We start from the raw sequence: 13,899 nt of genomic DNA, 5'->3' as shown, positions 1-13,899 counted from the left end.
TGGAGAAAGGTCAAGTGCCCACTGCTCAGGGGACCGCCAAGCCTGAGAGCGGAGCACTGGGTCTGGCTGCAGGTTTTGGACTTGAAGACGGATAGGAGGGAAGGAAGGCCTCCTGGAAGCCCCTCAGAGGCACGGGTTGGGGTACAGGCGGCTGACAAGTCAGCTCAGTAGAGAACCAGACATGGAGTTGAGCAGCAGTTCTGCAGGCCCCAGGGCTTTCTCTGTCTTCCTGGTGAATGAGGCTCCCCTAAAACTGTCAGTGGGTGAGAAGTGGGAGGGACCATGGGGCCCAGCTGCAGGCAGAGGCCAGAGTCTCTGTGGCGCCCCTTGTTCAATTTGCACTGGAAACAAATCATCCTCGGTGTCTGTCTGAGCGTGGCTTCTCACAACCTCACTTTTCTGACTCTAGCACTTCTGAGAATAATCCGAATACTGTTATCTACCTCTTATCTGTCTGTCTGTCTGTGTACCTATCTGTTATCTATTTATTATCTATTTTTCTGTCTATCTATCTATCTATCTATCTATCTATCTATCTATCTATCTATCTATCTACCTACCTACCTACCTGTCTGTCCATCCTCCACCCCCACCCCCCCATCTATGTATCTGAAGTGAATTCTTTATTATCCAGGCCTGATCTTGACCTTCTGGGCGAAACTGATTCTCCTGCTACATCCTTCCAAGTAGCTGAGACTACCCATATGCAAATGCATCAGGCCAAGCTGATTTGAGTCTCTCTCTCTCTCTCTCTCTCTCTCTCTCTCTCTCTCTCTCCATTATCTATCTATCGATCAATTGATTGACCTATCATCTAGCTATCATCTATTTGGCTAAATCGTTTAGGGTTATACTCAAATACTGCCATCAGTTGCTATAGTCTCTCCTGATGATTCTGCAACCTCTTTGCTGTCAGTGTGACTGCACTAATGCCCTGCTTAGCATCTCATCCCTTAAGTGGTTGATTGCTGGCTCACAAGAATGTTCTTCTGCAGCCTTAGGACAGCTCCCACCTGTGGGGTCTAGTTGCACCTCTCTTCTGCACACAGGGATGTGTGCTTTCTGTCCTCTGCCCCACGGGATTCTGTCCTGAAGTACCCGGCCCTCACTCGTGTTGGGTCTGGCTCCGCATCCAACTCTCTGCTTTCCTTCTGGGTTTCCTTGTGTGTAGCGGGAGCAGAACTCTCTCTCAGACGCACAGGCCTGGTATGGAGACTGTGCTGCTCTGCCCAAGGCCTTCTTGGGGCACTCTTTGAGGCTCCTCTGTCTTCTTATGGATGTATTCTCCGGTGCCTACCACAGGGTCTCCCACAGTCCCTCCATTAGACAACTTTCAGTGGATTTGTACGGGATCCCCCCCCCGCCCCGCCCTCTCTGCCCCGCCCTCTCTGCCCCGCCCACCTCGCCTCATTCCACGGTCAGCTGACTGCTCTTCTGAACCTTGCCCATCAGGCCAGCTGCAGACTGTCTGTCCATTGCGAATTTGCAGCTGCCTATTCTTGAAGCGTTTTACTCTCTGTCCCTTACTGGAACCGAACCCCTGACATTGGTACCTCTCAGAGAGCACTGAATGGGATGTCCCCAGGGAACACTAGGTAGGATACCCCCATTGCTTCAGGCCCTGGTAAGCCAGCCTCTGAGCCCGGACCTTGGACAGGCTCTGGCTGTGCCCAAGCCTGGTGCTGCTGTCCGACACAGCCTTATCTCTCCTCCTAACTTTATTCCCAGTTCGGTCAGAGACTGCACGTGACTTCCATCACCCCCAGACTCAGAAAGTCCATTCCTTTCTCCTATGAGATTCAGGGTTACATGTTACCTCAACTTTCCCAGTGAATGTTCTGCTCTGGTTCCTGAGTTCTTCCTCCAGCCTCCATGGTTGTCCCTCTGCACCGTTGTCAGGACCTCACCTACTTCAATAACTTGCCCTTTCCTCCGCGCAGGTAGATCCCTCAGCCTGAGGCTTCTCTTTCTCTCTGGTACTCCCATTTAGCTTCCTGTCAGAGTATTTTATTACAACAGGAGGGAAAATAATCGTAAGACACGTTTCTTGTATTTGCCTCCAAAGGACATGAAGTCTCACATGCCGGAAATGGTTGAGGAAGAGGTGGAGTCAGCTAAGCCACGCCCCCTGAGGGCCATGTATGATTATTAGCTTCTGTCTCTGATCTTTGGAGGTTATGGAGCAGGCAGACATGGCCAGAGTTTCGTGACACCATTTAATTCATTAGTTCAACTTCTACACTGAGAATTACATTAAATTACATTACAGGTAAAATTAAAATAGGGGACTGATGTTTGAGAGAATGTTCATCTATGACTGAACTTCCCACCAAACTAAGAAGATTAAAAAATAATAATGTTCCGACCCTGACACAGACCGACTGAATCATAACTTGTATTTACTGAAAAAATTAAAGAGAGTACTGTTTTAAAAGGACTTCCAGCTGGGTGTGATGGTGTACATCTTAGTCCCAGCACCTGGGAGACAGAGGCTCATGGATCTGTGAGTTTGAGCCCAGCCTGGTCTACAGAGAGAGTTCCAGGGCAGCTAGGACCACACAGAGAAACCTTGTCTCAGAAAACAAATAAAAAACACCTTCAGTGGGGCTGGAGAGATGGCTTAGTGGTTAAGAGTCCTGGCCTCCCATCTAGGCAACCTGGGTTCAATTCCCCACTGCACCCACACGATAGTTTACAATCATCTGTAACTTCAGTCCTCAGGAATCCAAGTCCTCTTCTGGCCTCCTTACACACAAATCTAGTGAAATAAAGAAGTTTTGGAATGCCTTTTTAAAAATATGAGCTTTGTTATCTTCAGGTTCCAAGGCAAGCAAGTAACTAACTAACTAACTAACTAACTAACTAACTAACTAACTAAACTAACCTAATTAACAACTAACCAATCAGCCAACAACTCCTTTAGGAGTAGCTCACCTCAGCCATAACAGGGCTCAAGAAGTTTGCCCAGGGAGGGAGGCAGGACTCAGTTAACAATGCCCAGGAAGTGTAGTCAGGGCAGAGCCAGCTGTTTGCTCACTCATGTGTCCGAGTCTCCATGATGGGTCCCAACACACAGCACACACTACATAAGTATTTGCTGACTAAGGCAGTGGCAAGGCATACAGATCAGCTGTATAGGCCCTCTCTCTCCCCCCACCCCCCACCCCCAGTTTCTCCCCACAGTGCAGACCTATTCCCTGGGTTCTTTCTTAGGTGTGCCCCCACTCCCGCCAGCATGCAGTGGGGACTGTCACACTTCACGGGATGTTTCTGGGTTGATGTTTCTTCAGTTTGAAAAGAATAGATGGCTTTTGCTAACAATTGAAGACAATGTTTTAAGAAAAAAAGACTTTAATGAATAATTTACAATAGGCAAATAAATTAACCACAAAAAGAAAAAGAAAACCCTTCACGTTTTCAGTCTCCGCCCCCCATTAAAAGTGAGCCAATGGTTTCTAAGGCTGCGGCTAAATCTTCTTGACAGCGTGGGTGAAGCTTGGCTTTGGAACAAATTAGACCCCTGTAAGACACAGATAGATGAAATATGAATTAATGAAGGACAGTCATTTGTTGAAGAAAGAAGCTAAAATAGTACCCGGATGTGTGATTTCCCATGAGACTGGCATCCAGCCAAGAGTTCAATAAGCGTAGACTAGGGGTACACTCCAGCAGAAAGAAACACACAGTGCTCTCTTTGTCCAAAGATTAAATGGACTTAGTTAGCACAGTAGTGACTAAGCCAGCCGCAGGGATGTGTGCCTGTAGGTGATGTGTGTCTGGGAAACTGAGGCCTCAGGATCGTAAGCTCCAGGCCAACTGGGGCTATGTCACAAGACCCTCCTTAAAGATCCAAACCTGGAACCAAAAGGTAATGACTCATACTTGACGGCTGAGGAAGACTGAAGCAGTTCTGATGAGGTAATGACCTCATCTTTTAAAACTATTGTCCACTTGACGGTGGCTCATATTGACCTTCCATGCACTGTGGCTTTGTTAGGAATGGTTACAGCAGGCACACATGAGAAGGGAAAGCATGCTAGAAATAACCAACTCATAGACTGATGAGTCCTTTGCATAATTTGCACATTTTAAGTTTTTTCCTTAAAGGAGATAAGGTTGGTCTACCTGACTGTCGGTTTGCTTGCCTGCCTGCTACCTTATCATGTCAACCTCTGGCCTCCACAGGGATGCTTACATGCATGTACCCCTCCACATGTGTACTCCGATACACATCAACATCTGTATATCTGCATGTACATATTTAAAGCTTGACATGATATTTATTAGAATTAGGAACTTTTTTTAAAAAAAAACAAGGGTTGGGGATTTAGCTCAGTGGTAGAGCGCTTGCCTAGCAAGCGCAAGGTCCTGGGTTCGGTCCCCAGCTCCGAAAAAAAAGAAAAGAAAAGAAAAGAAAAGAAAAAGAATGAAGTTTTTTTTAATTAATTAATTAATTTATTTATTTTTATTAACTTGAGTATTTCTTATTTACATTTCGAGTGTTATTCCCTTTCCCGGTTTCTGGGCAAACATTCCCCTAATCCCTCCCCCTCCCCTTCGTTATGGGTGTTCCCCTCCCCATCCTCCCCCCATTGCTGCCCTCCCCCCAACAATCACATTCACTGGGGGTTCAGTCTTAGCAGGACCCAGGGCTTCCCCTTCCACTGGTGATCTTACTAGAATATTCATTGCTACCTATGAGGTCAGAGTCCAGGGTCAGTCCATGTATAGTCTTTAGGTAGTGGCTTAGTCCCTGGAAGCTCTGGTTGCTTGGCATTGTTCATAAGGGGTCTCGAGCTCCTTCAAGCTCTTCCAGTTCTTTCTCTGATTCCTTCAACGGGGGTCCTGTTCTCAGTTCAGTGGTTTGCTGCTGGCATTCACCTCTGTGTTTGCTGTATTCTGGCTGTGTCTCTCGGGAGAGATCTACATCCGGCTCCTGTCGGCCTGCACTTCTTTGCTTCATCCATCTTGTCTAATTGGATGGCTGTATATGCATGGGCCACATGTGGGGCAGGCTCTGAATGGGTGTTCCTTCTGTGTCTGTTTTAATCTTTGCCTCTCTATTCCCTGCCAAGGGTATTCTTGTTCCCCTTTTAAAGAAGGAGTGAAGCATTTACATTTTGATCATCCGTCTTGAGTTTCATTTGTTCTAGGCATCTAGGGTAATTCAAGCATTTGGGCTAAAAATATGGAATGCTTCACGAATTTGCGTGTCATCCTTGCGCAGGGGCCATGCTAATCTTCTCTGTATCGTTCCAATTTTAGTATATGTGCTGCCGAAGCGAGCACAAGAATGAAGTTTAAAAAACAAAAACAAAAACAAATACTTCTCACAAGAATCCAAGCATAGCAACTTTGTTAGTTGCAACTACACAAACAAAAGCCATATTTCTATCTTTTCTTTCTTTCCTTCCTTCCTTAAACTGCTTCTTTGTATTTTCAGACATAGAAAGGAGGAAAGTAACCAACACTGAGTCTGCCTGCATAACCTAGAGTCCCCTTCCCGCCTCTAAGCCACAACAGCATCTCTTTGCAAAATCTCCTTGGCCATGATTGCTCACAGTCACCGACTCTCAAGACCACCTAACAGCTTTGGGGACTCTGTTTACTTTACCAATCACAGCCACTTCTTCGGGGGCAGCTATATGGCAGAAAAACAAAATGACAGCTCTGTCCCAAATGACAGATTAACCAGAGCAGGTGCTAAGTAAGCCATAAAAACAGCCATTAAGGACTTTTTGCTGACAGCCTGGACATGCATTCATGGAGAATATGAATATATATACATATATACATATATATACACATATAGTCAGACTTTATAAAGAATATATCTGTCTCATATATGTGTGTGTATACATATATATATTCATTTATAAAATTTGATTTTTAAATGTGCTTGGTTTAAAATTTATCATAAAGCATTGCCAAGGGGAACCGTGAGTGACTCCTTAGGGGGCAGCATCTGTCTGCCAGTCACCTTGTCCTCTCCCCATCCGGCTCTTCTGATGACATCATCTGGCCAGTCCCTAGCTCCTCTTCCCACCTCCTTCCCGTCCTCCACAAGCTGTCTCCTTGTGGATGTCTCCACTCTTCACTCCTCCTCTCCTACATGACTAGCGCCCCTGGACCACTGTCTCTTGACCAAACACTTGTTCCTGAGCAGTTTACTCTCTCATCTTAGGAGCGTTTCCATACAAGTCAAACCCATCTGGCTCCAAGATGGCAGCTGCTGTCTTCCCCCCTGTGTAAGCTAGCTGCTAGGGCCAGTGTCAAAAGAGTGCCCTAGTCTTTCATCTTCTGCTGTCTCTACTCACAGCAGGGAGGCACGAGGCTGTCTCCAAGTGTCAGAGGCAAGGGTATGCATATCACTTGGGTGGGGGGAGACGCAGGTCTGTTTTGATCATGCCGTCATCTCAGAACCGGAGGGGAAGGGCTGGCTTGAGGCAAACACACACATTTAGGGCACAAAGGACAGTGAGCTGTGTCTGTGCATGGTACACGATGCACATTTATTCTGCCTTGCAGATTTTTAGGGGAAAAATCTTTAAAGCAGAAAATAATCAGTGTTTGCTTTTTGCATCTGAAAGCACAAGGCCACTTGACTGGCCCTGTTTCACTGCCTGTGAAGCCCGATACAGCAGAGGACACTGTCAAATTTCCACTCCTGGAATGCACAAGCAGACCGAGTTTGGAGCACAGTTTCTTCACTAGGACGTAGCTTTGCCTCCCTGTCTCAGAGATGCCTGCCTTTCCTGACCTTGTCTGGCCCTGGCCCTCAGTACTGCCCTCACAAAGCCTTACCCCCTTGTCTCAGTATTTGAATATTACCAATTAACCTTATTTTCATTCTTTCTCCAACTTTTATAGAGTTGCTATAATTATCCTTAAAAATATAAACATGATACATTTCCTGCTCAAGATTTACACCAGTTGTCTCAGGAAATGTCAATGTATGCAGGAGAGAACAAAACATTTCTCCTATACCTCAGGGGAAAGAGTGAAATAAAAACAATCTGAGTACATACATATTTTCAATTAGTCATTATGAAGTAGATAATCTTTTGAAAGAATTGTTACTTTTCCACTTAAATATTTGAAAAGTGCAGCCCACCCAATGGACTCATTTAGGTGTGTAGTGGACTGACAGGACAGTCTGTCTGCAAGTTGCTTAGACCTAGTTTGTCTAAGAAGACAGCAGTTTTTATGGCAAAAATTAGCATTTCTAACGATACACAATGTACCAGAATGCTCTGCATGACACGCCAGAGATAATGCTGCTGTGTTCCTGGTGGAGATAAAGCATCGTATCTTAGGACTGTTTGGACAGTGCAGTCAGGGCTCTGGCACTCGTGGATGTCACATCTGCACACCACTGTTGGAACTGCCAACCCCAGCATAGTGGACTGCCTTCCTGCGTATCTGGGCTGAATGTTTTTAATAGAATTCTCTTGTGCTCAGCCCTCAGAACTTGAAAGTATCATTTGTTCTTGGAGAGCCTTAGTTACCTTCATTTCTAGGAAACGTCAGGCTAACGTTCCACTCAACTTTTAAAAACAACATAACCAGACATAGCTCTACAAAGACAAAGAATAAAATCCCACAACTGTCACACATGAACTCAGTTTGGCATTGTGCAAAATGCTTGAGTTTCCACCATTCAGGGGCGTGTCTAAACTTCCAGGGCACCGTCCTAAGGCACATGTGTAAAGGGTGAGGTGACACACTGTTTGTCCCAGGGGTTACAATGGTGCCAGTGAGAACATTAAAGGACCTGCTGAGGTACTGCTGGATACCTTGTGTTAGCATTTGCCGTGGTAAGGGGCAGCCGGGTGGGACTGTCGGTTTAGGAATTCAGTGCTCTGTCTCTGCCCTCCCTTTATGTTATATTTAGAGGAGCTAAAAGATTGTGAAACAAAGAGCAAAACAGCAGCTGTCAGTGTGAGAATTTCACTATCACCACTTTGATCTACATATGAGGTCACCATATGGGATAGGCTAGACTTTGAGAAGGAGGCCAGCAGCAACTTAAACCATCCAGAGAGCTGTTCCTCATTCCTCTTAGATGAAATCCTGGACAAATTCTACAACTTTTCTGGGTATTTAAAAACCATGGTAAAACACATAAATAAATAGACACAAAATAGAAATAAAAGTAAAAAAAAAAAACCAAACAAACCAAAAATCTTCCACCCAACTCTCATCTGGCTAGGAACCCTTCTCTATCAGATAGCTGCGGGCAGGGTGTTCCCCCCACCCCCACACCCCCACACCCCCACACCCCCTTTCTCTTTCCACCTCGCTGTCGAAGGAGCCTGTTGTTTCTGATCTCCCAGATGCCAGTGGGCCAGAGGCCGGGAGAATCGGCCATCAAGGTCCTCTAGGTGAGGAGGTAGGCATACTACGCTCTTCCTTCAAAGAGGCCGCTTGGAAGTCCATGCCTTGCCCTGCCCCTCTTCTCGGGAAGATAGTTTGTCCAAAGCAGAGGAGGAGAAGGCAGGGCAGGGTGACGCTTGTTTGGGAGTTGCAAGTGTTCTGCACAGTATCCAGCCCTGGGAGCTTTTTTTTTTTTTTTTTTTTTGGTTCTTTTTTTTCGGAGCTGGGGACCCAACCCAGGGCCTTGCGCTTCCTAGGTAAGCGCTCTACCACTGAGCTAAATCCCCAGCCCCTAGCCCTGGGAGCTTTAAGGGTAGTGCTCATTTGTGTGACAAGACAGAGATGTGTCTTTTGACTGCCTGAGTCTGGGCTCCCGGGGTGGGGGTGGGGTGTGCGGCTTTTTTGAAGCCCCTCACAGATGGAAGTCTGCTTGGACACTAGGGGCTGAGGACCTAGCACCTTTGCTGCCAGGGCTGATGGATTCCATGCTGTACCACTGCTGGCCACTAGGCGCAGCAGCCAGCTCTGCGCCATCGCCCAGGCTGTTTCCTGAAAGAAGGACAGAGCCTCTAGGGGACTGTGGGAAATAGGAGGTAGCTGTGTGGGGCGGAGCAGCCGAGAGAGGTCCTGCTGTGAAATATCCTGAGTTTGTCTGCTGTACCTCAGCGGTTTGTCGCTTCTTCCCTAGGATAGAAAGCCAGTGTTTACTGTTGGGGAGCACGCAAAGCTCTGCAATAAACTCTTTTCTTCATGAGTTTCTCTCTTTCCCATGAGCCATGTGTGTGCTGCCCAATGCTGGAGACCAAGGAAGGCTTCACAGAGGAGCCGCCCTTGAGCTCAGATCCCTTAGTGGACGAATGGGAGGCTGGCACTGCTTTTCAGTTCTAGAATACCAACTGTTTCTTTCGTTAATGCTGGGACTTCTTAATTTTCACTTTTTGTTTTACTTCATCATAGAAATTTCTAACAGCTGTTTGAAAGTCACCATTGCTAGTTGGAGGAGCTGGTACATCTTGGCATGCAGTTTTTTCTTTAGATTGTTTTTTCTATGACAGGTAATTTTTAAATTGGCATATTAAATTACATATTAATGGGAGGTGATATGACAACTTGATGCATGCACACGATCTGCAACGATCAAGGTGATAGCATTTCTATATCCTCCTTGTCTCTCTGCTTTTCCTGGCCACCACGAGGCAGGCAGCCTATGCTACCTACTATTTCCCGTAATCTCATTTTAGGTCTGTACAACGGGGTCACTGACTGCAGACTAAAGCTCCCCAAACTGTAAACTGCAGTAAGCTTGTGCTCTGTGTAAACCCCTGAAGGGTCTGTCGCAGGGATGCGGTCTGACTGCAACTATTGGCAGGAGAGCTGCTCCAGCTCTGGCTGGACTCAGGTTTTGTTGTTTTCCATATCTTTACCTTTGACATAGCTGTCTTTGAACTGCAGGTCTTCCCTAGGCAAGCACCTTAAACAGAGTGTGTCAAGTTATATCTTGTAGACAGTATGGCTGGATCGTTCTACTTTATACTCTGCTCATTGCTGCCTTCCGGAAGCCAGAGTGTAAGTCATTTAGTGTAACTGCTCAGGAGCCTCCTCTGCCATTTTGCTGTTTCCACAGCTCTTCTGCGTTTTTATGCTTCTGTTTCTCCATTACTGCCCCCCTTTTTGTATTAAGTGTGTGTCTTCCACCACACAATGTGCTTTTGCTTCCTTTTTATTATTCTCTTTAGAAGTTATTCTCTTAGTGGCTGCTCTGGGGATTACAGTTCACATTTTAATTGAATCAATCTACTTTAGACCAATACAGGCTTAATTTTGATAGCATATGAGCATTTCCCTCTAGGATCACCCTGTCTCCCCACCTGTGCTTGGCTAATCTGAAAATTGCCTTGATACATTAGGATCCAACTGGTAATTTTATTATGTCTGCCTTATTATGCTATCTTAAGTGGCAAAAAAGGTTAAAGCTACTCAGTCTTTTATATGCATGTATGATTTTTATTGATGCTTTTTATGTGCATGCATCTGAGTTACTACTTTTTTCATTTCAGCATTAGTATTTCTTGTAGAGTAGGGCTGCTAGTCACAGCCCTTTTGTGTGCATGTGTACATGTGTGCAGTACGTGTACATATGTGTTGTGTGTCCATGCGGTGTGTTGGGACTGATCCAGTTTTTACTATCTGGCAATGTTTTATTTTTTGTTCATTTGAAGTGCAGTTTCGCTGTCCCTTAGAATTCTTGACTCACAGTCCTCCTCTGAACACACAGATATGCTCATGCCTTCTGACCCCCATGATGGCTGTAGTGTGTGAAGTCAGCTGATAATCTGAGAAGCACGTGCACAGGATGGGTCATGCTTGTCTGGCTACCTTCGCCATTTCCCTGGTCTCTTGAAACTCTGTGGCTCATCACCATGTGATGTCTTCATGGAGAGCTCACTAAGCCTCTTGGATAGGGAAGCAGGTACTTTCTACCACGTCTAAGCTTTTAGCCATGTGTCTTCAAACCCTCTTCTGGACTCTTCTGTCTGATATTCCCTGTTCACATCTTTGTATGCCTGATGGTTTGGGGCAGGTCTCTCAGACTCCATTCATTAGCCTTCCCTCATTTCCTTCTTGTTCCCCAGAGTGGATTTATTTTATCTTATTGATTCCAGTTTCGGGAATTCTTTCTTTGCAGATCAAATCTGCTTATGGAAGTCTTGGAGAGAGGTTTTGATGTCAGAATCTGTACTTTTGAACACCAGAATTTCCACTTGGTTCTGACGGGTGCTTTGCTGGCATATCTCTGCCCTACATGTGTGCCTGGTGTGCGACGAGGCCAGAAGGAGCATCAGATCTCCTGGGACTGGCCTTGCAGAACATTGTAAACCATCATGTGGATGGCTGGGGACTGAACCCTGGTCCTCTGAGGAGCAGCCAGTGCTTTTCACCTGAGTTATATCTCAGCCCCACTGCTTCTGACTGCCACTGATTTTGCCATTTGATGAGACCATATTCTTACACACTAGTTCTCAGGTACTGTTTCCTTCAATTTTTTGAACATGTAAATGATTCAAGTAATTTTCTCCTGTAGGCTGAAATCTGGACTTCCTCACACGGTTTCTGCAGACAGACCTTTGTTCCTTTCCACGGATAAGACTTTCCAATCTTTGTATGTTTGTTAAAAGCTCTTTTGGGGGGCTGGGGATTTGGCTCAGTGGTAGAGCGCTTGTCTAGCAAGCGCAAGGCCCTGGGTTCGGTCCCCAGCTCCGAAAAAAAGAAAAGAAAAAAAAAAAAAAAGAAATCTATTTAATGGGGTTGGGGATTTAGCTCAGCGGTAGAGCGCTTGCCTAGGAAGCGCAAGGCCCTGGGTTAGGTCCCCAGCTCAAAAAAAAAAAAGAACCAAAAAAAAAAAAAAAAAAGTTCTTTTGGTAAGTCCTCGACATTTCTGAGTAAGTGTGACATAGTATTTTGGAAGACATATTTTTGTCCCACACCTACTTTGAGTTTTTTATTGTAGTTTTTATTTTACCCTTAAAAAAGATTTATTTATATTTATTACATAAGTACACTGTAGCTGTCTTCAGACACACCAGAAGAGGGCATCAGATCCATTACAGATGGCTGTGAGCCACCATATGGTTGCTGGGATTTGAACTCAGGACCTCTGGAAGAGCAGTCAGTGCTCTTAGCCACTGAGCCATCTCTCCAGTCCATATTTTACTCTTTATAATAACCTTATAACAAAAATACTGTCAGATTGTCTTTGTTATATATGACCACTAGAATCTGTTCAGCAGAGTTCGTGGGTCGGCAATTACAATCGTAGTAGAAATACCCCTCTGCAGACCATTCTTGCGTGTGTCGGGGTTAGTGCACGCCACTGCACATGAGGGAGGTCAGAGGACAGCATGCAGGAGTGAGTTCTCTCCCTTCACCCTGCGCGTCCTGGGGAACTGAACTCAGGTCATGATGACTGGTGTGAGGGGTTACCCACCAAGCTATCTGGCTGACCCCTAGAGAAGACATAGGCGAGTCACTAAGTCCCCCATGCTTTGCTATGTAGGCTCTACATAGGCTGGGCATGCCTTCGATGGGAATGAGTGATCCATGCCATCTCAGGTCTTCCCCAGGCGTGCACAGTTACCCTTCATACGGACTCCAGGAGTATGTCAGTGTTTCCAAAGCTCCCGTGGCTGCTCACGCACATGCTCTGCCTCTCTCACTGTTCCCGCCACAGCCCCCATCTTAGGTAAATGTCACTGGACTCACACCCGATTTACATTACTTAGTAACAATGCCCTGGTGTTAGGACCTTTGTCAACGAGCAAACTCTGAGTCAAATCAAATAAAGTCAGGCCCTAAACATGGTCTTTTCCAGGGTGCTAACCCAAAGTCAAATAGTGATGAGTGTCTTTGGAATGTGGCTCTGAGGGACACTGAGCCTACTGGCTCCTTCAGTGGCTGCTAAGCTACTTGTCAGCTGTTATGGCCCGAGTCTGCTGGTCTCCAGGGCCATGGGGCTGAAACAAGACTGAGACAGGGAAATTTGAGAGGTCCTTATTCCAGCATTCGAGGTGGTGGTAGTGGTGTGCTCCCCTCCTATGGCAGGCAACTCCTGCCCTGTGCCATATTAAAATCTAGGACTGAGGAATGCTTTGTTTTAGCCCAGACTCTTACACTTCAAGAGATATCTTCCTACGCCTTCTCCCTTGTGACTGTTAGCTCCATGCTGTGCTCATAGCAATAACTTTCCCCTTGTATGCCATCTTTTGACTTCTGTGCAATTATTACCCAAAAGTCAAAATAGTAGAGGAGGTATGCAGGCTCAAGTTTGTGGACTTTATGGCGTTGCACTTACTCAGCATTATTTGAGTTTATTTTCTAGACCAGTGGTTCTCAACCTTCCTAATGCTGCAACCCTTTAATATAGTTTCTCATGCTGTAGGGACTCCCCAACCATAAAATTTTCACTGCCACTCATAACTTAATTTTGCTAGTGTAATGAATTGTAATGTAAATATCTGTGTTTTCTGATGGTATTAGGCAAACTCTGTGGAAGGGTCATTACCCTCAGGCTGAGAACCGCTGCTCTATATGGTGTGTTTGTATGTACTTGAGATAGACGATGTGTGTGGTGCTACCTAACTCATAGGGAATAAGGGTCTTACAGGACTCCAAAGTGGCGAGATTACAGGTCCAATAGCATCTGGGCTTCAGAGACACCTGAGAAGAACCAAGATAAGTAGAAGTTTCCTAGTAGTGGTTACAGGGTTGAGGGAGAGAGGTTGTAAAAACTGGGAGAAATGATCTCTCACTGAGAGAACACCGAGGGAAGAGAGATGTTTATTGCACACTGATATAATAAAATTCTGCCCCCTTGGTCATAATCATAATCTAGAATTCCAAAGATTACAACGAAGAGTAGAAATGGGAAGGCATTGAACTTTTCTCCTCTGGTACGCATATGTGCACGGATGCTTACGCCGCAGAACCTATGAGGGGTCAGATGACAACCTAAGGAGTCACGTCTCT

General features: G+C 45.8%; 1 protein-coding gene and 1 non-coding gene across 2 annotated transcripts in view; both read right to left on the bottom strand.

Annotated features, from left to right (window-relative positions):
* Window positions 1–3,393: 3,393 nt before the first annotated feature.
* The window catches only part of Rsph3 (radial spoke head 3), a 54,994-nt gene continuing 44,488 nt past the window's right edge, over window positions 3,394–13,899 (bottom strand). The window contains exon 9 of the mRNA XM_032894735.1: window positions 3,394–3,520. The gene's annotated coding sequence lies outside the window, so the exon portion shown is untranslated. The remainder of the gene's footprint in view (window positions 3,521–13,899) is intronic.
* Window positions 5,183–5,289, bottom strand: LOC116894835. Its single transcript, XR_004387050.1, has one exon. It is a non-coding gene; the product is annotated as a U6 spliceosomal RNA (small nuclear RNA).

The sequence above is a fragment of the Rattus rattus genome, chromosome 2 (assembly GCF_011064425.1).
Source record: "Rattus rattus isolate New Zealand chromosome 2, Rrattus_CSIRO_v1, whole genome shotgun sequence".
In the NCBI taxonomy this organism is placed as follows: domain Eukaryota; kingdom Metazoa; phylum Chordata; class Mammalia; order Rodentia; family Muridae; genus Rattus; species Rattus rattus.
The sequence above is the reverse complement of the archived record's forward strand: the minus strand, read 5'-3'. Positions and strand labels throughout refer to the sequence as shown.